The 27,981-nt window shown below is 40.1% G+C and overlaps 1 pseudogene; it reads left to right on the top strand.

The window, feature by feature from the left end:
* Nucleotides 1-26,140, top strand: part of LOC147421748 (uncharacterized) — a 197,228-nt pseudogene extending 171,088 nt beyond the window's left edge.
* The last annotated feature ends 1,841 nt before the right edge of the window (nt 26,141-27,981 follow it).

Raw genomic sequence — 27,981 nt, 5'->3', positions numbered from 1 at the left:
GATAAAGTGGAAGAGGGAGTGTGGCTGCATAGCATGGGGCAAGTTTGGGTCCACCAATAAAATCATAACTCACAGCTCGTAGCTCAAAAAATATGAAAAAATTGAGGTGAAATTTCAGCTCACAAGCTACAAACTTTTGTTGTATCACCTTTTCAAATTCGGGATCATGTGATCAAAAATCAGCAAGCGTTTTTACCCAAGAACATCAGTCCCAAACTTTGAACCTTTTGAAAACCACTTTTTTACAATTTACCTTTTAGGGCAAACAATTCCAACAGCCACTCAACACCAAACCCAAGCATGAAATGGCACAACAAAATTCAAGGACAATATACCTTCAACCACTTGATGAGCCAACTTATCAAGTCAATTTGGAGAGAAGAGTCGTAGTTGCAGCATACAATTGCACCCAAAACTATGAACCTTATTTATGGACAAGAGTAGGCTACAAGTGTGATTGCAGAGTATAGTATCACTCCACTCCTCTAGATGGCATAACTAACTTCAAGCTTCTCCATGCACCTATGTGTAGTGATGGAATAGAGCACTCAGGATGCACACACTCTACAAAACTAGGCTTGAAGAGTGGCATGTTATGTGTTGAGAATGGTGTGCATGGTGTAGTGTGATCATGTGATGATTTACAAGAGAGAGAAGGGCTCTATTTATAGGTTTTAGAAGCCCCGATTAGAATTAGGCCTAATCAAGTTTATTTGAAGGAATAAAAGATTATGCATATTTTTATTTTTTTTAATGAGGGTGGGTCTCTCTTGTCCTTTGAGTCACATGGATGTGGGCTCAAGGGAAGAGAATTATTGAGGATGAAAGGAGAGAGGATTGAGTGAATAATTGGGGAGTGCCTACTCTAGTAGAGGGTGCATTTTACAATAAGGTTAGTGGTTAGTAGTTAGTAATTATCGCTAAAAAATATTTAGAAAATCATTCACCAAATGGTGAGATATATAATGAGAAAAGTTAGAGAAGGGATGAGCTTGTAAAGAGAGGTTGAAGCTTTTGGAGAAGTTGACATTCACCTCTTTACAACACAGGAAGAAGAAGCAGTCAGCATGGCGAAGCAGTGCGTGTTGATGAAGCTATATTATTTCAAACCTTGGAAAATTCATGATAAAAGCCTTCATTTGCAGAGGTTATCCTTGGATTTTTGCTGATTTTTTAAAGTTCTTTACAAAGCTGAAGAGAGTATGGTAATATGGACATATAGGTAGAGAGAAAGGGGGACACATAGGGTGTAGAAATGGAGGATGAAGGCTATGGAGGTGTGAGAGATGTGGCAATGGTGAAAAGGGTGAATTAAGACATGGGAGTTGCAGTTTTGGGAGTGTGAAGGAGAGGGAGGAGTGTGTGTGAAAGAGGAAAATGATAAAGTGGAAGAGGGAGTGTGGCTGCATAGCATGGGCAAACTGGGGTCCACCAATAAAATCATAGCTCACAGCTCGTAGGTCAAAAAAATATGAAAAAATTTGAGGTAAAAGTTCAGGTCACAAGCTACAACTTTTGTTTGTATCACCTTTTCAAATTCGGGGATCATGTGATCTTTAAAAATTCAGCAATACCGACTGTTTTTTCCACCACACAAGGTCCTTGTGAGGTCCTTCTTTGGATGATTCTTTTGAATACCTCCAAGAGTGAGATCCCCATGGTGCATGCATGCATTCCACATACCCTTGACCTTATTTGGTAGGTCTATAATTGAATATATTGTTGAGATCATGATATAAGTGAATAGTACAACTAAGAAAATCAAATATTGAGGGGTCTAAAAAAATATGTACATGTCAAATATAAATAATATAGGTGGAAAAAATATAAAGGGTCAAAATAAATCTCTCTCATTATAAGTCTACCATAAAAAGATGAATATTTTTGGTGTTCTAATTTATGAGAGTAAAAGAGAATAAATATGAGAGTATAAATATTTAAATAAATACCAAAATAATTATGAAAAATCCTTATATTTAGGCCCTATATACAATGAAATATTTACACACAAATGGGACATAATATACTTATATTTTTTATTTTTATTATTTTTTTGGCTCAACTTGGTAAGTGACTAGCTAATTAAGGGTTTTTAAGAAAATATAGGGAAAGTCCCCTAACTCACACACGCCTATGTACAGTGAAATGGTAGGGATAACCAAAATGTTTGAGTGATTTGATAGGGTGAGGTAGCTTACTATGGCAATTATGGAAAGCCGAAAAATGGCTATCACCACAAACACTTTGCAAGCCGCCAAGCCCCTCATGCTTGGGTAGGATTTGCACCTCAAGGTCAACCCTAGGTTGCCTAAGGTTAAAGGACTTTTTAACACTAACTTTTGGAGGTCTTTCATGAAGCTAACCCTAAGGTCTTTAAGCTCCATTAGGTAAAATTTCTCTTTAACATACCATCTCTCATTTGGACCCCTTTAACCTTCGTCCCGTGTTGAGACAGATCTATAAGCACATGTCTATGTTCTAACCCTTGTTCCTGTTTATTCTCCCACATGAGAAAATCATTTGGGTTGGTTAGATATAAGATTTTATGACAATTTTTGTTGGTTAAGGGAATGTCACGTAAATATTTAACGTGATCACGTATTTGGAAACGTGATCACTCAATGTTATTTTCATGTTTAAATATGTTTGATCACGTTAATGAAATCCTTGAAGTTAACTGAGTTGATGTCGGTTAACAAAAGCTGCTAAGGACGTATACCTTATGGATTCACATCAAAGATAAATGCAAAGAAGCAATAAATATTAGGCTACACATTTTTTACATTTTCTCAGAATGTCCATGTATTGTAAATTCCCAATTTATTTCAAGTCATTGTAACAATTGAAATGTGTTATCGGCTCAATGGGAGGTCCAAGCTGTAAAGAATAGGTCAATTAGTGTGCCTAGGTTTCAAATTCAGTATGTTGTGGAGCCCTAAAGGCCCTGGGTGCTTGGACAATGCATATTTTCAACCTAGGTATATAAGGCAGTGTGTAAATGGAATTAGAGTTCTTAGTCTCATTTGTTGCTTTCTAAGATTCAATAATAAGCCTCCTATTCGCATAAATCTGACATTCTTTGCAAGTTCTAAACAAGTAATAGGCATCCCTTACCATTGAGGGCTAGAAGAAGCCTGCTATAAAGTATTTTGAAATTGATCTGATCTTTACCTTGATGTCTTGCTTCTTAATGACTTTGTGTGAGGATGATCCCAATCTCCTCCTTGAAGGGTACCCTCCTTAAATTGCCATCTCTTCTGTACATCAACAGGTCCTCTCCCAAAAGAGTATACATTCTAGATTTACTCACCATCCTGTTCCTTTGTAAGGATGGTAGGTGGCTGGGGCACTTTCCTTTCTTAAAAAATTTCAAAGAGCGAGCGAGAGAGAGAGAGAGAGAGAGAGAGAGAGAGAGAGAGAGAGAGAGAGAGAGAGAGAGAGAGAGAGAGAGAGAGAGAGAGAGAGAGAGAGAGAGAGAGAGAGAGAGAGACTCTGCCTTTATCCAAAGCCTCCTTAACCTGCAAAGAGGATGAGGATACCATGGATTCTAGTTTGTTGCGAGCGAGTTCATATGCCTCTTTATTGAGATCCCTTGTTACATGCTTTTTGATATCATAGAACCATTTTTTAAGGTTATCCTTCGTAACCTATCACAACCCTAGAAGCTACTTGATCACCAGCAAGGTATCACCCCTTACAATCAAGCGGCCAATTCCAAATTTGAGGCATTGCTTGGGTCCCAGGAGAAGAGTAAGATACTCCACTTCATTGCTACTTTCTACTTCATCAAGGATGTAAGCTTTAGAAAATATTACCTTACCCTTGGGAGACTTGATGATGGACCCACTACTGGCTTTCTGCATGATTCTTCTATAAGTGCCATCAAAAAGTAGGGTAAATGCATTAGAGAAATCTAGATCTTCTTCTTGAGGAGACACATCTAGACTAGGAAAAGAGGGAAGAGACTCTCCTTTATACACCATCACATTGGCCAATTGGGTTTTGGCAGAGTGATCCACCTTCAAATCAAACTCATATTCTTGTGGCAGTCCATTTGAGAATTCTCTTTCTCGGCTTTAAGTGTTGAACGACTTCAAGCATGAGATTAGACGAAGTTAAAACATAGAGATTTGGAAAAAAATAAGTACAAAATTTGTGGCATGCAAGAACGATAGAGAAGACCCATTGCTCCATTTCGAAGTAAAAAAACAGAATTTTTTCTTTGTGAAGTGCTTTGGAGCTAAAACAACCAAGACCCTTATAAAGTCCTCCAAGTAGGGAGCAAAGATTTTGTTCATCCACTGTTGAAACGTGGCATAGGCGTTTATGAGGCCAAATGAAATCATCTTATAAGAAAAACAACCCCAGGGATTTATAAAAGTGGCTTTCAACTTGTACCTCAATGGCAATGACAATGTGAAAGTAGCCCAAGAAACCGTCCATGACAGAGTACCTTTTGTCCCCTGCCAACTAATTAAGAATTTCATCCTAGAAGGGTAGGGGATAATGGTCTCTCTTAGTTGCTGCATTAAGAGGCCTAAATTCTACACATATTAAAAATAATCCATTTTTTAATGTACAATTACTACCAGAGAGACCCATTTGAATTCCTTGGTAGGGAAAATAATATCAGCTTCAAGGAGCTTAGCTACCTCTTCATGGAGATCCATTGACTTGATTGTTTCCATCCTATGGAGCTTTTGTGCACGTGGTCGAGCCCCTTCCTTGAGATTCATTTTATGCTACATCTTTGGCTCCCCGTAGATCTGCATACTCTATATCAAAAAAATTTGGGAATATAGAGAACATAGCATTATAATCCTCCTTCTCTTGGTTGGATAGATCCTCATCAAGCGTATCTTTTAGATTAATACCATAGTGGATAGAAGAAGAGGGAAGAGAAGAGGAACTAATAGAGATACTCTCCATGAATATTCTTATTATTAGAGAGAGCCTTATCTTCTTATATAGAGATCCCAAACAGGCTAGGGCATACCTTGACAAGATCATCATCAAGACTTTCATCTGTAGACGATATAGACTCCTCAGTAGAGCCGTATGAATAGCTGTCTGTGGACTCCTAGTCATGCTTGCACTCAAAAGGTTGAGAGGAGGTTTCCCTGGTCTTCATATTGAAGGTGATGGTTTTCCCTTGGGCTTTATTAGGCATTGTGATAAGACCAGAACCCCAGATTTTCATTGCACCACGATGAGCCACGATCACCCCAAAATTATGGGATAAGCTCTCTCCCCTGCTGCCATAATGTAGAAGTCTACAAGACATTTAATATCAAGCACTTTAACCTTTACATTTTTAGTAATGCCTAAACATTTATCCTGGTGGTGATTAGCCCTACGAATGCGGACATAGGCCTTGCAAAGACAGAAACCCCTATTTCTTCTATAGTAGACTTCGTTATCACACATACCTCAGTCCCTCCATCATTATAAGCATCCATTGGAGTCTTCCTTCCAAGGGTAGCTTTAATAAGAGGGACCATATCCACTTGACGGCCCACTTTAATGGTAGATATAGCAGCATGTGATGCCTTACCCTTGGGAGGAGACCGCGTGCTTAAACCTTTTGGCCATTGTCTCCTTAGTTTAGAATTTAAAGCAAGCATCTTGTCAAATATTATGTTGGATTTTTGGCTTTTGATATCTTTAAGTAAGATCATCCTCGTCCATACCTTGTCCCAACAAATAATCTTGTCATTGAATTTGCCTCCTCCTCCTTCCTGTGCTGCTCTCAGGCCTTACCCTTTGTCCTCCTTAGACTCTTGATCTTTGTCTCTTCTAGCCCTCTTGTTGGCCAAGGTCTCATTATGTTCTTCCAAAGAGATTATACCTGCCCTTCTTCCTTATTCATTTAGGGTCTCGGGTGCAGGATTAGGAATTGGAGGTATTTCTCTCACTTTTTGGGGTAGGGGGTCACCTCTTTCCCTTCCTCTGCCATAAAGAGGGTAGTTACCCCCTCTCTCTCTGGGTGGCTAAGGATCGTCAAGAGCAAAATGGCCCTCCTCCCTACTATTATAACATCATCCTCTTCTTCCTCTACCCCTTCCATTCATCCTCTCAGTAGGTGGATGTCGATCCATTATTCCAATACGAAGCTATTGCAGTGGAGTTGAGAGTTTCTGGATGATGTTGGCAGTCACTGGATCAGGTCTTCTGGTGTCCTCTCAAGCTTCTTTTCTTGATAGAAGACCCCATTTTGAGATGGCACAAAAGTGGTGGTTGTGTGCTTGAGCTTTATCCTAATGTTTGTGCTCTTTTTTTCGGCTACTCTCACTGCTCCATCAAAGGTGACCACATCTTCTTCTCGCACCTTATCTTTAAATTAGGATGTAAGCAGAACAAGAATTGATGCATATTTTAGAGATCACCTGGTGAAGCCTCTACTGTCTGCTTCAGTTGCTGCCATATAGAGGTGGAAAAATATCAAAGAGGCTTTGCCTATGTCTTGCCGTAAATCCTAAAGTTTTTCCATCACTTCCTTGATCATTACCCTCTTCCCGTATTGGTCTAGAAGAGCTTGCTTAATTCAGTCCCAACTTTGCTTCCTCTCTTCCTCTAGAATCTTGAACAACTCACTCGCCTTTCCTCTCAAGACAACAGCTAAAACCAATATCCGATCCTTCTCGGCTATGATGTGCATGGCAATAATTTGTTATTCCAAATTTGAGATAAAGCTCTTGACTTCTTCCTCCTCGATAAAGATTGTTACCGCCATTTTGTAAGCTAAACTATAAAGCACCGATTTGAGCCAATACAAATGATGCAAATAATGTACACTAGTATCCAAAGCTTGTACTGGGTATCTTTAATAGAATAATTAAAAAAAACACACTCTTGTTCCCAACGAGATCTCCAAAAGATGAGAGAGCCCAAAAACTCAAAACAACAAACCCTGTATTATCAAAAAGTTATTTGTTCAAAAAGGACTGCTTGCACACCGTATTTACAAAGTATTTTCTTCACACAAAGAACTCGATGTGGTGAAAGTAGGGGAGGTTTTTTGGGAAACTAAAGTCCCCCCACTCTTTGGCATTAACCCTCAGAAGGAGATTCCTTTTTTAAACCATCACAGAGGAGGCTAGAATCTTGCAGTAGGAATAGGATATGGTTAACCTAGAAACTTCCGGGTCAAAAACAAGAGAGAGAATGACGTGCTCTGCCATGTAGATTAAGTTTGGGTGTTGTAGTGAGAGGAAGCACTTGGAAAGCAACACAAAAGAGATGAAGGAGCCTTACAGTGGATGGAATATGGAACACCCTCCCTGTGATAGTGTTGTCTTTTCAAACTTGAAGAGATCCTCAATAGTAACACTTTTCTCTCTTGCAGTCCCCGAGCGTCTACTAGGAAATATATAAGATTAGCACGTGTGAGAAAAATATGGGATTTATAATTAGGTACATATATAGAAAAATGTACTTACATAAAGGGTTTTTTAATTGAGAAAGTGGAAATTTTCATACATAAGTTTTTTTTTTCAAAAAATGCATACATAAGGGGTACATATAATACTTGAAAATATACAAGTAAGGGATTATTTAAATACCTCTTGTTTGCACGTGCTACATAGTGGACTCCTCACGCTTGCAGTCTATAGTCTCCTACTTGCTTATATTCAACCAGTATTTATAATATGCAATCAGCTCCTAAAGGCCTCCCAGTTGCCGTCACTTTTCCTTTCATCCTTGGTCTAGATTTTTCATTTGGCATCCTGAGGTAGTGCTGCTTCCCTCTAGCCTTGCCGGCTCTCTGCAGTCATCCCACATGCAATCTTAAGTGGATTCCTTCTCTTCACTATCTGCCTTATGACCCCTAGTGGCCTTGCTCATGACCAGATCCTGAAGACCCCCCTTATCTCCACCACTTGATCCTTGAAGTTGCACGTCCTCCTCTCTCAAGATCCCATAGCTCCCTCCCCTTTTCAGGTCTTGTGATTGTATCTCTCTCTCTCTCTCTCTCTCTCTCTCTCTCTCTCTCTCTCTCTCTCTCTCTCTCTCTCTCTCTCTCTCTCTCTCTCTCTCTCTCTCTCTCTCTCTCAAACACGCCCACCTCACTCCTCCTATGGCAAGACGTGAGCCCGAACCCTCCTTCTCTGTGATTTCTTTAGGCTCCTACAGTGCGTGCTCTGGTCTCTTTCTCCCACTCTTTTTCCTTGCTCGGCCTCTATAGTGTGTGCAAGCTTTAAGCCCCCCGTGCCCTTCTATAACCATATTCAAGTGGGAGCCTTGAGAAGGATCCTGGCATGGCCTCCATGCTGAGCACGGCGCCGCCTTCCCTCTCTAGCTCCCAGGCAACGTGCACACCATCCCCTCAGCACTATCTCACACGGGCATGGGCAGGAGGGGATCAATGGCCCACGCCTATTTCCCAGAGAGGGTGCATCATGGGCCATCCGATGTTGCAGCGCATCCAAATTTACCAATTTGCTCGAATCTACTAAAGTGACCCAAATTTACACAGCAATGGGTTCATCATAAGGGAATCCCTTCTCCCAATGCTTTCAACAAGCACGCACATGTGAGGTGGTTAAGGTGATAGCCTTGCAAAGGTGATGTTCTAGGTTTGATTCCGGGGGAGGAGAGTGGGGGGGGAGGGGGTGCCCAAATAGACAAGTTTTGATGCACCCAAATTTACCTATTTTCCCAAATTTACTCAAACCGCATCAGATGGCTCAGATCGCACCCCATCCCCAAAATGGGCGTGGGCCATTGATCCCCTCCTGCCCATGCCCATGTGAGATAGTAAGGAGGAAGCCATCCCTAGTGCAATCATCATATTTTTGACCACCTTAAAAGAAAATTCAGCTAGGAGTGAGTTCCTGCCAATAATATTCCCAGCCCCCCTTTGCCAACCATTACTAATCCCTCTCTTTCGGTTGACCTGTAGGATATTAAAATTAGAGGGTACAACTCACACCTCTTGTGATCAGCTAACCTTGAGGACGCCCCAAAGTTGACATTATAGTGGAAGGAATGCTACCCACAAGTCATCCCAATGAAATTTCATCCGGTTTGCTTCTATCACAAGTACATAGTAAGGAACGGAAAGGCAGAAAACTTTCATAAGCGCTGATATTTACAAAAAAACTTGGAGTTGGATCATAGATACACAACTCATTCCCTCCTTTTGACGGATTATTCACGGATCTAATCCTTGATGCCTGATGTCGGCTACGCCAGGAGGCTATTTACATGTGTTATCACACTATATATACAATATTTACAATCTGTTTTCCCAATTCATCAACATGTATTCTATCAAAAGTTCAAAGACATGATGCATTTTCTCATAAAAAAGGCTGTCTTTGGAGATGTTATAGGCCATGTATGTGCGATTGAGTTTCAAAAGAGAGGTCTTTCTCATGCACATATATTGTTGATTTTAGCATCTGAGTACAAATCAATGGAAGAGTCCCACTATGATAAGTTTGTCTGCGCTAAGCTCCCAAACAAAGAGCTATTTCCATAGTTGCATCATGTGATTAGTCATTGCAATATTCATGGACCATGTAATATTCATTGCAATATTCATGGACCATGTGGTCCCTTGAATTCAATGCTCCATGTATGGCTGATTAAAAATGTAGGTTTAAATATCCACATAAATTGATCCTATCTACAAATGTGGATGAAAGTGGATATCCTACGTATACGAGACGAGATAATGGAAGTTTTGTTCAGTTAAGAGATTGCAAGCTAAACAATAGATGGGTTGCTCCATACAACCCATTTTTATCATTGAGATATATAAAGCACACATCAATGTTGAGATTTATTCAGTCATTTTTGCTGTAAAATATTTGTACAAGTATGTCTATAAGGGCCATGATCAAGCCACTGAGGTGCTCCAGGATCATGAAGGTGTTTTATATGAAATTAAGAGCTATCTTGATGCACAATATGTTTATGCATCTGATTCTATTTTGAGAATTTCCATAGTGCAACATACAATTCCAATGATGAGCACTGCTAAACCAATCCAACAAATACCCTACCCAATGAATCCTAAGCATGCGAAGATTATTCAGGAAGAACTCAAAAAGCTTATCAAATGTGGATTCATATACCCTATTGACCACTCAAAATGGGTGTCTCCAATAGTTATTGTGTCAAAAAAAAGGGAAACTCAAAGTGGGTGTGGATCTCAAGAAGGTTGATGCTGCCACTAGGAGAGTACATTACCCCTTGCCATATTTGAAACATGTGCTTGAGAGAGTTGTAGGAAAGGAATCTTATATATTTTTTAGGTGGGTACTCTGGTTACAATCAAATCACGGTTGTGCTAGAGGACCAAGCTAAAACCACTTTTATAACTTAACTCGAAGTGTTCACATTTTGTGTTATGGCTTTTAGCTTAACCACTGTCCCTGCTACATTCCAAAGATTAATAAACACTGCTTTTATAGCATATTTAAGGGAGTTTTGTGAAGATTTTTTAGGTGACCTTTGTGTTTATTCTTCGTGGAAATCACATCTATCATGTTTACGAAAAGTGTTTGAAAGGTGGAGATTGTATTGCATCTCATTAAACCCTTTGAATGCAAATCTTGGGTTAGACATGGAGTCATTTTAGAACATACAGTGTCCAAGAATGGGATCTGCACAGATGAGAGAAAAATTAAAACCATTTTCAATTTGCCACCACCTACAAACTATAAAAGGAGTTTAAAGGTTCATTGGCCATGTTTTTTTAAAAGCGTTGAAACACCATTCCTTGACTCTGTCATGGTCTAACACCCATAAAAAACAAAATCAATTACTTTTGAAAGATCGAAATAATTTATTTCCAACTCATCAAGGATGGCATTAAAGATAGATCTAGTAGTTCCATCACTTACACAAACTATGTGATAAAATCTATATGTGGGAATGCAATCATCAATGAGGTAGGACAAATAGATAATTAAGTGTCCATGCTTAATAATATCATTAGACTTATCAATCAAGACACCGAAGAAAGGACTTCTAGCAACTTTTTTCAAAGTGGAGTCCATGAGACCCTTATCAATACAATAAACCATCTCCACACAACCCTTTCATCATTATACAAGGATGTGGAATATGGAACTCGACAATCTTGCAAAAGAAAATCATGTCAAGAAATCCAAAAAATGCATATTTCTTCTTTGCCATATGATAGGCAACCCTAAAAAGAGTAAAGAGAGACTAGTCTTTGAAGTTCTTTGCCTTCTTCATGTTGTTTGAATGTTGTCCATTCCTTCTAATAGGAAAGCGTCCATCGCATTCACATGACAATCCGTTTGACAATAAGCTTTTAAGTTACTACCCTTAAAATTAAATGAACCATCTCTTGAATAGGCACTATGGTGATGAGGATATTTTAAGCAAAACTTACAATACAATTTAGCTTCTTCTTTGTTGTATACGAGCCAATCACACTTTTGTAGCCAAATATATTGGCAAGAAGCACATGCCTCAATCCTTCTTTCCAATTCTAACATACTGCTAAATACAATGAAGAAATTTCATCAGTAGAAACTGTCTTTGGTAAATTAGATAAATCTCCTTTCATTTTATTGGAGTTTATCTTAGAAGGTTCAAGTCCTACCTTGAAGAAGCATCTTTTGTCATTTATTATTATCTTTTTCACCCCATTTATTATCCTTTTTGGAATTATTTAAGTCCATTTAAATAGGCTATAACAACCACATCGACACAAAAAAAACTAGTTTAGGTTTACAAATGCCTAAATCTTCAAGCATGAAGATTTTCAATTTTATGAAAGTAATATGTAGCAAGCGGGAAAACTAGGGACATGTTTACTAGATTTACTAACTCATGAATCAAGGTGGGTTGCCCAAGAATAAGTTGCGACAAGATTTGTACTATTTACTACTTAAGTTCTTTTCAAAAATGATGTTTTTCTTTTCTCTCTTTTTATCTTTTCTAAGAAGCTTGGAAAGGCAGTCCGCACGGTACGATGCCTCGCAAGTACACACCCTTTTGCTGTACCCTGTCCTTGTCCAATTTCAATGAATAGAAGCCTCGGAGCTCTTGAGTCTCTTCCTTTTCAAAGTAGTAGCAAGCCTTGGCCCTCAAAGGCTCAACCCTCAAGTCTCCATGCTCACAAAAAGGCTAGCCATTGTGCGGCACAAGGCTTGGAGCTCAAGAAAACATTGTATTTGAATTTCAAAAACCAGTCACAATTCACTAGTTTGTTGTGCATGTGCTATTACGGAATTGGACTTGTAACATGGAAAGTAGCAGAATTAAATAACTATAGTGATCATTTTTAAGAGAATTATTGAAGAGAATAAAGAGAAGACTTTGTGGGACGGTAGTCTAACCTCACTTTCCTAACTTATTGCAGATTTAGTGAGAACCATGATTAAATTGTCAATCCATGGGACGAAGCTGACTTGACTAGTGCTGTTTGGAGGTGATAAAAACATACAAGTGCCCACCCAGTCAAGGTGCCCGTTGGGTCAGCCGGCCAAAGTTTTGATGTGGTCACATTATTTTTCCGATGTTTAATACATCAAACCCTGTAAAAGCCTAATGTCAATCGTCTATGTCAAGTCTGAGTCAAAGATGTAATTTTTCCAATGATGTATGTAAAGGTCGATAAGGAGATGGCCGCGGCCACTTTAGAAAGCCCTAGGTATATAATACACTAAGGTTAGTGGGAAAGGGAGATGATTTTTTGAAGATAAGGGACTATTGAGTTACGCACAGAGAGCTACCTCTTTGCTCCAACTTGTAATCATTGCTTCTGTGGCTACAGTAATCCAAATTCAGTTTTGTTTACTGCATTGTGTTCCTCTTAATCTGCTCTTCCATTCAAGTGTAAGCATTCAAGATTCGGTGAAGGTTTCAGACGCATCCGTTTAGGCCTTAAATCGCTGTTTTGAGTGTTTATATGCGTATTTTATGTTGTTTTGACTCTAAGAGAGGCTTTAGGGACCTAAAAATGACCCTTTAGGATCATTCGTTTACTGTTTTTGCGTATTATGGGATGAACGATCGTGATCGTTGTACCTTTCAAGAATGCTGTGACAGGGATAGGATATGTTCCTGATAGTCCCTTGTAGCTTCCCTTCAAGTTTCGTGCGATTCCGATATGATTTGCATGGTGAACGGGCGTGATGACTGTAGAGCTGTGTAGAAGGACATAGGCAGATTACTTGGCTTTAGTGTGATCGATTTGCTTGTAGAGTTAGTAGTTGTATCTCTTCGAGTTCACTTCATTAGGATTGACACCCTAGTGAGTTTCCATGCCTCATCCGAGTCGCTTCCCCTATATCGATAATTTTATGTTGATGCTTGAGAGCTATGCTATGGACGTCCGTCGCGGCGACCTGCAAACATTGGGGCCACTGCCGGGGAATGAATTTTAGGTGATGAGTAACCGAGTGCGTATTCAAAGTTTTCTTATTGTTCCAAAAGATCATTTCCATTCCATTTACATTTCAGTGAAGCATATAGACAGGGGTTTAGCGCTTAGTGGAGTCTAGGGTCGGGGGACTAGCTAGATCTACTCTTGAGAGATATAGGGAGTTGTGAGTGAGGTTGCTTTCATGATTTTTTCTCTTCAAATTTCTTTGTATCGATTGAGTACTGATCCATCATCCGTTTTTTATCCTGTTTGTTTTGTTTGATTCATTTTCTTATGTTCTTTCATTTTTGTACTTAGGAGTAGGATAAGTAAATCACAATCCAGTCAGATTTGGGATAAAAGTTAGAGTTGAGAAACCAGAAAACCATAACTTTGGCAAAAAGGCCATAAGACTTTGAAATTTTTAAAATCTGACCAAACAGAGCTGAAATTGGTTCAAATCACAAAGTGGTAGCACCAAACACTCGGAAACACTTGTCAGAGGGAGCAGACAAAATTTCATTAGATTTGGCCTCTGTACTACGATCGCGATCGGTGTACCTGAGTGCCAGAATTGGACAAGATTTGACATCTAGTAAAAACTTGACTTTTTCTTGTCCAAATTCAAAAAGATTTGGGGAGTAGACTGTACACATCATTGTCTACCGTATCCACAAGTTTCATCCAATTTGGGCTCAAAAGTACGATCGAGATTGGTGTACCATACTGACATTTTGATTTGAGACTTGGTGAGTAGGTAGCTGATGACTAAACAAACAACTTTCTCAAAAGAACCAGGGTCAAAAAACCAAAAGACACTTGTCAAATAGGGCAAACACTGATCACTGATCCTCCATACCAAAATTTTGAGAAAATTCAAGTTTTTGTGATCCAAATGCAAGATGGGTTTGGGAATAGACTAATCATACCCATGTCTATCAACTCCTAAAATTTCATGCAAAAAGGAGCTGGAACCCTAAACCCTGAGATTTTTTGAGTAGGTAGCTGACATCTAGTGCAACATATTTTCCAAAAAGAGCAAGGTAAAAAAAGCAAAAGAAAGTGGTCAAAAGTTCTATTTACACAATCAAGACAATAACCGCAGATACACCTGGGATTTGGGTTTTCATTGGTCAAAACATCTCCAAATTCAAAAATACAGAGACACTTGGTATCAAGACATCAAGGGCTAGCTATTGTGAAAAAATCTTCCAAATCTGTGACATGGGGTCAACGATCGCGATCGGTGTACCCCTACATAGTGGGGGTATCTGACTTCATAAGTTTGTAGACCTACTTGAGTACATCCCATATCTCAAGTTTGAGTGAAAAATACCCTCTGAAAGCCAAGATACAAGCCAAAGTTCTTGTGTTCTGGTCCTGAGACTGTTTTGAGTGCTGTTTCAGGAGCAGTTCACCAAAAGTGCTCTAACTTTTGATAGACAACTCCAAATTGAGTCAGGTATAGCTAGGAAGAAAGCTTGCGGACAATAGCTGAATTTTAGAGCTGAATTTTTCTAGGTTTCCTAATTCCAAACTTTTAGGATACCCCAAAACCAGTGTCCAGAGACCAAAAAAGTCACAAATTCCTGACTTTTTAGAGACTTGACCAAGGGCAAAAAGGGATTGTGTGCACTAAGCCAAGATGTTCTTATCAAGGACCATCTTGACACTATTGAGTGAGGCTTAATCATGACAACTCATCCATCATTAGGGTTTCCCACTCAACTCAGAGCTATGCCACCTACACAAACAGCCAGAAATACTGCAGCACCTATAACAAGAGGGTTGAGACAAGACCATGAGGCTTATCAATCATATCAAGCCAAACCTCAAGGCATGGCTTCTGGATATTTGTCAAGTGATCATGTAGCTCACTGGAAGCCAAACCAATCAACTAAAATGAGGGAGTTTGAAAGAGAAAAAGTGGAAATTGCTAGAGACTTAGAGAAGAAGCATCCTCTAATCAACAAACCCAACGTGAGGTTCATCAAAACCAATGAAGCCACGAGAGTTCTAACGGATTACACTTATGATGGCCTTTATAGGTTAGCTATTGGGGATCAAAACAACTTCTATAGATGTTTAAATACCATCATTGAAGAGTTGACAGACTACAAGAACCTCTATGCCTTCACATACACAGATGACCAGGAAGTCCAAGTTCTAATGGTAGATAAGTATGGATGAGAGTACAAACTTATCAGCCCAATTGAGCTAGAAAAATATACATACATGGGTACTCCAATCTCTGCTTACTACTTTCAACTGAGTGTAATTGTACCAAGGTTTTTTTAGAATGATTGGCAAGAAGCTAACATTGAAACTATGGGATCAAATGGACCTCAAACATCCAAAATAGTTAGTCACGGGAGTGTAGCTCCTACCTCATTGAGTGGAACCAAGAGACCACCAATTAGACTTATAAATCCATCAACATTTCCAAAACATGTCTCAAACAAGATTCCACCAGGATTTGCTCCAAGAAGAGAAGAAGGAACGAGGGATGTCCTTGTGAGAGACCCCAACACGCTAAGATACATGGTTGAACCAAAACCAATGAGACCATATCAATTGGCCAAATGTGTCAAGAAGAAGTATGATGGGTTAAGGGATCCATACGTACATGCATCCTTGTTCGAACAAGTGTTAAGAGCCGAAAAAGTATTTTATTTTCATACACAATACGAGGGATTTGGCTTAACCTTGGAAGGGATAGCATTGAATTGGTTCCAACCGTTGGACAAAAATGCCTTCTCAAACGTTGAACAACTGTTGCAAGAATTCGTTGTGGAATTCTCTAAAAGGGGAATCAAGCATAACACAGTGTCCCAAATCTATGCATTCAAGCAAAAAGAAGATGAGAGAGTGAAGGAAGCATTGCTACGTTTCAAACAATATATAGAGAGATGTCCGGAACGTGAGTTACCACAGGATGAAAGATTATCAATTCTCTTCATAGAGGGTTTGATAAATGAAAATCTAAAGAAAGATTTGCACTTAAAAGGATGTACTTCCTTTGAACAAGTCACGAGAGAAGCGTTATACCTAGTTGACAATTGTAAAGCCTATGGCGAGGAAATTGGTGATACAAAGATCACTATGGATAATGCTCCTTTAGCATCTAGTGAAACCAACACACGGCAATTGGTTATGTCTCAATTAATGACCAACCTAGATGAGCTAGCAGCGCAGGTAGCACAACAAATAAAATGGTGTGCAATTGAGCAAAAATGGACCAATCATGAGATGAGTGAGTGCTACTATAATCAAACCTACACGAGGGGGATACTATTTGGACATCAAATAGAAAAACAAATGCCATTACCAAATCATCCATTATTTCAAAATAGGGTTGTATCAAGGGCTTTACAAAGAGCTGAGGTATCACAACCTAGGCTAGGGCAAGAACCTATGAGAAAACTCTATTCATTGAATGAGGACACTCTGATGTTCATAGCCAATCAAGAGCGTAGACCAGAGACCATTCTGGCTAAGCAAGAACAACCATCAATGGTGCCGCCAGTGACTCAACAAGATGGACCATGCTACAAGTGTGGAGGTAATCATTGGGCCAAGAATTGTTCTCGTGTAGAGATAATTGGATATTGTTCGGATTGTGCCATTACACACATTGTTCCAAATCGTCCAAAAACCCAAACAAACAGGGGAAAACAACAATGAATGTTGTGGGAGTGTTACCTTCTCCAAGTGGATCAGAGGCAGAACCCAAAATTCCTGTGAAGGTAGTGACGAGAGCACAAGCAAAAGGACCAAGCTAATGAGGAGAGACATCAACAACCCAAACAAGGGGAAACAACTAGTGTGTCAGTGAGGACTGGGAGAAAATCCTAGAAAGCCAAAAGAGACAGAATTAAAGCAAAAAAAATTACAAATCAAACTGCACTAGAAACAGAATTACAAGAGACAAAGGAGTAGTTAAAACAAAAACGGGAAAACAAAATAGTGGTGAGCGATAAGAAGCCAAGGAAGGCATCTTCGAGAGGATTTGTGTTGGTAGACAAATTCCTAGAGCCATTAGATGCTGCATTGGAAGCATATGAGGCTAGATTGAAACCCAACCAAACCCTAGAGCAACGAGGGATGAAATATCCTCATGCTGAGGTAGAGACTGAGAGGTTGAAAATGTGTAAGGAATTGGTAAAAACTGCATAGGCAATCATGGAGCCTGAAGCACCAATTCCACCTCCAGAAACAAAACCAAAAAATGTTGGATTTGAAATGCCTAAGGCAAAGGTTGTTGAAACATTAACTCAAAGAAACATTGAGCTAGAATCACAAAAAGATATCCAAGCAAAGACTGCAACACAAGAAACCAACAACCTAGAAATTCAACTAGATGATCAAGTAGTGGCCAACACCACTAATAATGCAAGGTCAAGATCACAATTTATGGCACCTATCCCAGAGATAGATGAGCCGTGGCCAAATGAATTGTGGGAAGCAATTAGAAGTGCAAAAAATGGAAGTGCGACTTTCCAATATGTACCCATAACTGAAGTCAATACAGGGCATGAATTCTATCAGGGAGACATTCACTCTCTAAATGGAGATGCAGGGATGGAAGTTTCAATTGAAAGCAAACCAGAGTCCTTGAAGACCTTACCCTCATACATAGGAGAACATGAAGCAGGCTTAGAGACTAGAGTGGTGCCATCTCATAGGAAATCCATATCCAAGATGATGGATACAAAGAGTATGCAAGAGTTGATGTCAGCTCCAATATAGTGCACCATTACTCTATCTGAACTGCTTAAGATTAGACCACATGTATGGGATGAGGTAGGCAACAATTTAGGGAAGATAGGATTAAAGATACCTCTTCAATATCTACCCTCAAATGAACAATCAAACAAAACTCAACAAGAAAGTGCACACACTAAACCTGTGCCAATAAACAAGGTGGGGGAATATTGCGAAGGAGAAGAAGGAAACACCACCTTACCTGTGGAATACAAAGGAGTTAAAACATTGGCTATACTTGATAGTGGGGCTGGAGTAACCATAGCCAGAAAAGACATTTGGGAAAAATGGGGTAGACCAGCGCTTAGGAAAACTAGAATGAAGCTGCAACTTGCAGATGGATACACGGAAAAAACTATGGGTATCTTAGAGCAAATTATTGTGACTTCTTATGGAATTGAATATGAACATACATTTGCAATAGTAGATTTTGGAAAAGGGAACAATTTTGATATCATTTTAGGAAGACCTTTCATGCGTCAACTTAAGATGGTTCAAGATTGGGGCTATGACTATATCTACTTGAGACATAAAAAGATCACCACAAAAATAAGCATAAAAGACCATAGCTATAGAGATGTGAATAGAACTCCTTTAGAAGAAATTGACTCTACTATAGTCAATGGGAAAGAGATACCTGCGTGGCTACAAACCAAACAAGAACTTTGGATGTGTGGTACTTCGAAGTGTGGAAGCTTAGTGAAGGAGGATTGCATCCTAAAAAGATCAATGGACGATGAAGCTTACATACCGGAACCATTTCCAGAGGAGTTATTTGAACCATTTGGATGGGATCAAATATTGGCAACCTTGGATGTGTGTGTAAATGAGATAACTCCAACCAAGTTTTGTGATGAGGAAGGGTATGATATAACTCCCGTATTTACGATAAAGGTGTTGAAGGAAGCTAACGAGATTTGTGACTGTGAAGGCAGAAAAGGTGAAATAGATAGCGACATCATGGAGCATGATGCCAAAGTACACATGAAGAAAGTAGAGCAACAACGAGAATATGTCATCATTGACATACCTGAAGAATCGACAAAAGCTGTTTCAAAGAAGCCGACTCCAGAAAAAGTGCAAATGAAAGTAGATGAAGGAGAAAAGCTTTCAAGTTCAACGACAAATATTCAACAAACGCAAGATCAAAAGAAGAACAGGGACAAGGAAAAAGATGGACTATCTCCTACGATGATCAAATTCAATTTATGCGGACAAACAGGGCTCAAGGTTACATGTTCGGCCGCAATTGATCCTTATGCAACAAAGAATCTAATGACTTATGGAACGTGGATCATGATGGGAAAGCCGCCAATCACTAAGCTAGAGTAGATAGTATACACAAGTTCAAAAATACCGATTCCTAGCTTTGGAGTGGCAGAAGCTGTACTCAAATTGAGTACCGGGGAGTATCAAGATACTTTCCACATAATCAACTCCCATCATATCAAAGAGAGTCTGGTCCTGACAGAAAGCTGGAGGAACATATTCTTTCGACAACACTCAAAAGCTTCAACAAAAATAACGGTAAGACTCCATGAAGCTTCTCAAATCCATACAGAGAAGAAATCGCCAACCATCGCAGAAAAAGGTAAAGCAAAGGTAAACATTGAAGTATATCAACCTCGCCAGACGACTTTACCTTCAACGAGCTTCCATAAAATTTTCCACGAAGCCTCTACATCAAGAGCCACACCATCAACAATGCAATGGAAACCAAAGCAAAAAGTCTATCAACCAAAGTTTCCATCACAAAAAAGCATCCAGAAGAAGCTGAAGAATGTCGAGCAGGTGTTAATATCCAAAGAGCACATCCAAGTCAAAGACCCAGTTTGGATACATGAAACACGGGTTCAACCACAACAACAAAAGGTGACACTGGGTGGATAGCATCAAATGAGTCAATCACTGCTCAAGGCTACTTCCAAGGAAACACTAATGTTTGGGCCAAAAAGCCTAAAGTAACAGCCTGGACCTACCCACCTCAATCAACGAGTTCTACAAGGAATAAGACGTGCTATCAACGGAATACAAAATACTCAGGGAAGCGAAAGAACACCAACAAAAGGCAAACAAAAAGACCTTCCAAGCGGGCAAAAGTTTGGGTACCAAAATCAGACATCAACAAAGATCCCCAACACAAACAGGTGAATCAGCGGATGATTCCAGTGAAGCTACTTGAAGCACAAGGATTCTATGAAGGTAACACCCAAATATGGTTACCCAAAGTAGGTGCTCAACCTAGAGCCACTAAGACCAACCAAGTAGCAAAGGACCCCACACAAAGACAATCAACAACAACAAAGAGCCAATGGGGACTAAGCACAACCAAGGGAGAAACAACCTCAAAATGGATCCCTCGTCTTCTACTAAAAAAGCAAGGCTTTTACAACGGAAATCATCAGGTTTGGATACCAAAGCCTAGTGTCCATCAAATTGTAGAAGAAGATAAAATGCCAAAGACGGTCACACAAGGACCAAAAACAAGATGGGTTCCAAAATTGCTAGTGGAAACTCAATCATAGAGAACCCACACATCTCGACAATCGCTTCTCATGGAAATTAATGCAAAGGCTACATCAAGCCCTATCAGAGTTGAAGGACTTGTTTTACAAAGAAGTATCAACATACAACAAGCAAGTCAAGAGGAGCAAAAATATGCCAACCTACTCAACAAAATGGTGGCATTCAAAGACCAAAGCAATGATAGAGGCCTTAATTTCAAGAACTTATGGCATTGGGTTTCAGGCCATGAACAGGTAAGTCCAAGTCGCCATTAAAAATACATGGCATAAAAGTCAAGAGTCGGTCAACTGAGCCACTAAATGAGCAAGGCATTAGTCCCAAAGCTTCAAGTAATATTCTCTGTGGTCTACGAGTCTTAGCTATTCTAGGTACTGCTCAAGGTGGAGGAGTTGAGCATATTTATGTTGTGTTGCTCATGCTGGTATAGGTGAGCATAAAAGTCCAAGTCTATGTATTTTAAGTTTGGTAAAGTGAAGAAGAGAGTCCAAAAGACACTCACGCACTATGCATAGTGAGGAATGAGTGGAGAAGCTTCTACATCGAAAACACTTCTTGGAAACGTGCAAGCTATTGAGACGTCCTTTGATGTCACATGTGCTACATTTGTTCCTTGAAGCACCCATCAACTCCATCGTTTACACCACATGCTTTTGTTTGAAAACTTCTCATAAGCATATAGAGTGTCCCATAATTGGCACTTACATTAGGCACTCTTCCTTTGTTTCTCCCAAGCACTAACCTCGCATGACAGGTACTTCGAGTCAAAATGCTAAACTCTAATAAGAGCGTATACCAAAGGCACTTTTTTCCCACTGGGTTTTTCCCTTTGGTCATCCAGATTTTAAGACCCTAATCTAGACCTCATCATCAACTTCTTGTATATATTCCTTCTACATTAACAATAAGGAAAGGGCTACCCAATCCATAAACAACAACTTGGAGCAACAACAGCAAGTCTCCATATGCTTATCAAGAGCATCTTTTATCTTCAAGGGTGACAAAAAATCTCCATCCAACAATGGCAAGTCAAAGAATGGCCTACAACATCAAGCAATGAGAAATTTAGCAAGCGAGCTATCCACAACAATAAAAAATAGCTCACACAGTGCTTCAACCTTGGTGACCTATTGCAAATAGCTCAAATTGCAGTGGACCTTGAATGAAAATCTATCATAAAGTCCATGCCACAAGGAGGATCGGTTCTACACGATCAAACACTTCAACATCCATCTCTACGGCAACTAAGATTGACAACCAAGAGGAAAGTTCACAACAAAAATAAACGTTGCCTCGATAATCAAAGCTCAAATCATGTATCAACAACATGACACCTATGCATCACTCAAGGAAGGAGGGAGCGTCATAAACGACAACTGGCTTCCCAAGATGAAGACCAACCTTCAAGACAAAGCTAAAGACAACCCTATGACAAGACTGCACAAGGTCGTGTCAATGGACGACACGAGGTAGGAAGGAGAGAGTGTTTGGAGGTGATAACAACATACAAGTACCCACCCAGTCAAGGTGCCCGTTGGGTCAGCCGACCAAAATTTTGATGTGGTCACATTATTTTTCCGATGTTTAATACATCAAACCCTGTAAAAGCCTAATGTCAATCGTCTATGTCAAGTCTGAGTCAAAGATGTAATTTTTCCAATGATGTATGTAAAGGTCCATGAAAAGTTGGCCACGGCCACTTTAGAAAGCCCTAGGTATATAATACACTAAGGTTAGTGGGAAAGGGAGATCATTTTTTGAATATAAGGGACTATTAAGTTACACATAGAAAGCTACCTCTTTGCTCCAACTTATAATCATCGCTTCTGTGGCTACGGTAATCCAAATTCAGTTTTGTTTCTTGCATTGTGTTTCTCTTACTCTACTCTTCCATTCAAGTGTAAGCATTCAAGATTCGGTGAAGGTTTTAGATGCATCTGTTTAGGCCTTAAATCGCTGTTTTGAGTGTGTATATGCATATTTTATGTTGTTTTGACCCTAGGAGAGGCTTTAGGGACCTAAAAATTGCCCTTTAGGATCATTCATTTACTGTTTTTGCGTACTATGGGACGAACGATCGCGATCGTTGTACCTTTCGAGAATGCTGTGACAGTGATAAGATATGTCCCTGATAGTCCCCTGTAGCTTCTCTTCAAGTTTCGTGCGATTCCGATATGATTTGCATGGTGAACGGGCATGATGACTGTAGAGCTGTGTAGAAGGACATAGGCAGATTACTTGGCTTTAGTGCGATCGATTTGCTTGTAGAGTTAGTAGTTGCATCTCTTCGAGTTCACTTCATTAGGATTGACACCCTAGTGAGTTTCCATGCTTCATCCGAGTCGCTTCCCCTGTATCGATAATTTTATGTTGATGCTTGAGAGCTATGCTATGGACGTCCATCGCGGCGACCTGTTAACAAGTTCATAGAGGCTACAAGAGGTTGTCAATCTCTTGGAAAAACAACAAACAACTTGAATCTAACTCAAGCTACACTCAAGAGACTGAAACCACCAAAAGCTAATCGCTCATCGGCAACAAATCACATCCGTTACAACATCAAATGACATCCAAACGTAACGAAACTTCTAGGATAAGTTTATAAGAGCTAATCACACATGCTTATGGTCTCAAACTCCACTTTAGGTCAAGTGCCAACATCACAATTATTAACAGCAATGGATTTTTGACCTAGTCGTTTTCGACCCAGAATGCACCTAAATGCTTAGCAATGATGCCCCGATACCCCACCTATGCTTAGTTTTTGATTTTGAAGTGTAAATTCCTACTTATGATGAAAATAGGCCACAAATTGGCAACACCAAAAGCTACAAAATATTGTGATGTGTTTACGTCAATGCGTACAGCTCTTACCTGCGGTTGGCAATGCAACAAACGCGACTGCCATGTGACAACCGGGGAGGGAGTAGGAAGCGCGAGAAGGATAGAAGTGAGTGTTATTAGCTCACACTGTGTATTTCATTATCCAAAAACTTACAAATAATTTACAAAAATTGGCTTTTATACCTTAGCCAAGGTTTTTGGTGGTCAAAACTAATAATTTGGGAGCTCTAACTAAAGATAGGTAATGACAGGCTGATACAATCTGGAAGCGTGTAGCCTCGGCTCATGAATTACAAGGTTTATACAAAAAATAAGAGTTACAATATTCTCGATTCTTCAAAAATAATAAGTGTTTTTACAAAAAGAGCTCCAAAAAATGGTATCCGTGGTATCGGTGTTACCTTGCTGCTAGCATTTCCCCCCCGTCACCTGTGTCGTCCTTTGACACAACTTTATGGGCTGAAGTAGTCTTTCGGTTGATGGTTGGCGAGGCGGTCTTTAAGCGTATTTAGTGCCTTTTGGTATCTGATCTTCCTCTCTTTATCTGGCACTTGCAAGAACTGCATAGTGACTTTGTTTTCAGCTCCATTGCTGAGTATCCTACAAATCGTGATGTCAGGTTGCTGATCACTGGCCCAAATATTTTTGTTCACCAAGTGAAGAATTCTGTGTAGAATGATTCCTCAAACGCCAACATATTGTGAGAAGGTAAAAACATACATGTGGCATAGAATCCATAGAGAACTTCTTTGGAAGGTTGGCCACTAAGATCATAGCACAACCTTGTGTTACCCTCGAGGAATGACATCCAAGGGGTGCTTGCTTGCTTTGGCTCATGGAATACTTTGATGCAGGTGAGCAGCATTCAACAGATTTTGTATAACATTGCACATGATAGATCTGGTAAACTTCTAAAGAAGGACATGGCGCCTGCTAGGGTTTTCACCGTGTACTCTTCTGTTGGTGGTCCCTTTTTTGGAGCTGGCAATCTAGGGTAATTCAGCCAAGTTGGCCACTTCTTTATTAGTGCCTCATGTGCTTGCCAAGTCCTTACTCTTGGTATAGGACAGAAAGTAGAATCCTTTTGTAGGGATGCAAGTGCTCTTGAGAACACAATCAGATACCTTGGATTCTTGTTCAACCAACTCAGCCTCCACTTTGGGTGGTCTTGATCTGCACCCTTGACTTTCATGTTTGTGTAAATCCTTTCTTTAACTTGTAACAACGCCGCCTTAATAAAAGGATAGGGCAGGGATTGTTGGTGCCATTACACATTGATTTGATTGGGAGTGAGTTGTGTTACATTGACGGAGTGAACAACTTTTAGCTTCCAATCCATTGCTACCTTCCATTGCTCATCTACCTCTTGTGTAATATTCTCCTTTAGCGCATCTTCCTCAGCCTTTTAGAGCTGGACCATTGGTGTTGTGTCCATTTCGGTTATGTGTACTTGAAACTCCTCCTCACCACTTAGCTCTTCTGTTGGTTGTGTCTCCATCTCAACGAATGAAACTGAGGGGATCTCTATGTGTGGCTGCTCTGAAGTGCCTGCATCTTCTTGAGTTTCTGGCCGTCCCTCTCTTAATAGCTGGCTGACTTGTTTAAGTTCAGCTATTTCTTTCAACAGCTTGTCTTCTCTTTGCACCCACATTAAAGCCAGGTCTCTGCGCTGAGACTACTCCAGTTTAAGCTCCAGCCCAAGGTCTTTATTCTTTTTCTCTAATGCGTTGTAGACCTCGTCTGTTCCTTTGATCGAGGCCACTACGGGATTTTCTTTGATTTACCGCAAGAAAATTGCCTGATCATTTATTCTTTGCTCGGAGTACTCTAGGGAGGCATTCACTACATCTAATTGAACCTAAATCGTATGAACTTACAACGTTGTAGTTAGAAGTTCGTTTGTAACTTCTATAAGTTTTTCATCTTTTGCTTTGCATGCATCCGATAATTTTGTAAGCAAATCACCGAGCTCCTCCATCTCTTTCTGTTGTTTATCCCTTGCAAGTTGATGTTGCTCAGCTTTTGCTTTTAACTCCTACACTTGACTTTGTAGATTGGTGATGACGTTTATTCGGTCGTCTAACTCCCCTTGGAGTGCGTCAATCCCCATTTCTAATTCTTTGGCCCTTATGCTACGGCTAAGTCTTGCTGAGCGAAGTGGTTCAGTTATGTCCTGCATTTTCTTGGCATACTCATTAACTTGTAGGATCACTTCGTCGTTTGATTGTCAATCTTCGTTTTGTGCTAGTTGCCTTGATGTTTCTGCAGTCTCTTGTGTATCCTTTGGCTACATCATGGTGGCTGGTTGCTGTTGCCCTTGTGGCTGTGGCTGTGGCTGATCTTCTTTCACTTTGTCATTCTGAGGCTTCGTGGATGCCTCTACCATTTCTTGTCGTGTTGAGGTGGAAGGTGTTTCCTAGGACTCCTGTTCTCTTGGTTACTCAAACTTCATGTTGTCCTCTGCTGGTGCAAGACTTGTTGAACTTTCTGGCTCTTTGTCGTGATCTTTTTGCTACTCTTGTGTAGATTCAGCTGCCTGTTGTGCAGATTCAGTTGCTTCTCTTTGTTCAGGCTCTATCTCCCTGCTGGGCTCAGGTTCTTTGGCTTTATTCACTGGTGAAGGTGGTGGGCTCAGCATGGGGTGATCATGCTATTTAGAAATGGGTGAAGAAGGGAGGGGAGACACATCACCTTGATCTTGTTGTGCTGCTCCTTGTTCAATTGCTTCCTCTGCTTGCTTTTACTATTCTACCACCTCTTTTGCTTTTCGTGCCACTTCTTGGGCTTCTCTCAACTTCAAAGCTTCTACTTGTTGATACATCTTTTCTAGTGATTCCATGGGATCTTCAGCCTGTTTCGTGGTATGCTTAGTTCTTGGTCCTTTAAGATCAATTGGTACCCACTTTGCTGGGTCCTTGCCTTGTGCTTGGTGGTTGCATTCGTAAGAGTGTTTCTCTCTTTCAGATTGGGCCTTATTTTGTACAGGTTCCTCCTGGTGTGCTGCCACGACTTTTCTCTTCATTTCTTTAATTCATGCTCTCCTTTCCTTGTTATCATAGCTTTCACTGCTGTGTTGTTTTGGCGAGCTCTCAAAAAACTCTTTGTCAGACTTGTATGTTCTCTTTGCAGATCTTGTAGCTCGAGAGGAAGGTTGTGCTGACACTATCTAAGTGTTCTAATCTGGTCGACCATGCCGATAGCATGGTGAGCAATCCTGGTCAGAACCTCTGGTGCACTCAGATATGTGATTTTCCCTTCTTTGTTTGACCCTTTCAATGTGGATAAAACATACTGTGCATTGTCAATTGGTTTCTTGGTTGCTGATTTGAGGACTTGCGTAAAGGTTGTGGCAACTGCATGATTTGGTGTATGTTGTATACCTTGGCAATATTTTGATAAGGAAGTGGAAATGTTGGTGGTAAAACCTTGCGGGCTCTTCCACCTGTTTGTGGATGATGTTTGTGGATGAGGTCAACAAATGTCACAGCGGCGATTTCCTTGGTGAAAGTTCCTACTGTCTTTCTATCTCTTGCTCTCATTGTCATTCCCTCTATTGGCAGTTTGAGTGCCTCTGCCACTATCTCCTTGGTAATCACCACTTCAACTAGCAAATCCTAAATTGAATTTGGTAAATTTTGGTCCTCCTGGCATCACGTCGTGCTTTGCCGACCCTAAAATCTCTGATCTTTGCGACTACACTGCTCGTAGAGTTGGTTAGTCACCTTTTGAGGCTATGGACTTGTCCGCAACATAGTCGTGAAGCAACTCATCAAATTTTGGCCCATTTGGAGTCAGTTTGACCCCGTATGTCGAATTTGATGCTTTGTAGCTTTCGAGCCGTTTTTTGATTTTCGAGGGCTTTGCTAGATTGATTTCACAAAACCAATTATATACATTGTGTATAAACCTTGTAGATAAGCTGTCTATGGAGTCAGAATCCAATGCTGGCATCTGCCAAAAACCTAGCTTTTCTACCCCTCGACCCTTGCCGAATGGTCAAATGTTGCTATAGAAGTGTTCTAATATGTTAGGGCATGCTACAGTTAAAATCTCATCCGATTTGGTTGAGTTTCCAGGTCGCTATGGTCGATTTTTGGTCGTAGGTCTTCGTGCACTGCTCGGATTCTAGGTTTTTTTCTAGGAGTTTAGACTAGCTACCAGCCATACAAAATGAATCATTGATGAGTAAAGAACTTACCCCTCATGTCTCGTGTGAGACGGTGATAAAAACGAACAATTGTAGACTCCAAAAAATACGCACAAAGAAGTCGAAAAGCTCTCTCTCCAAAGGCAACAAGTGGAAAAGAGGTGATTTTAGCCTACCTTGGGTATCTATACTCGGACTTCCCGAACCAATTTTTTCCACATTCCCCTGTTAGTCCTACTAGGCCATGAAATCTATGTTAGACTCAAAAATTTCCCCAATCGGATCATTGTAGCTTATTCTACAAGAATTCTGCAAAAGTAGGTATGGCCGCTGAATTTATGCTTCCCGCTTC

Source organism: Adiantum capillus-veneris, chromosome 27, assembly GCF_014529385.1.
Source record: "Adiantum capillus-veneris isolate H3 chromosome 27, ASM1452938v2, whole genome shotgun sequence".
Taxonomy (NCBI): domain Eukaryota; kingdom Viridiplantae; phylum Streptophyta; class Polypodiopsida; order Polypodiales; family Pteridaceae; genus Adiantum; species Adiantum capillus-veneris.
Note: the sequence above shows the minus strand (reverse complement) of the source record. Positions and strands in the feature narration are given on the sequence as shown.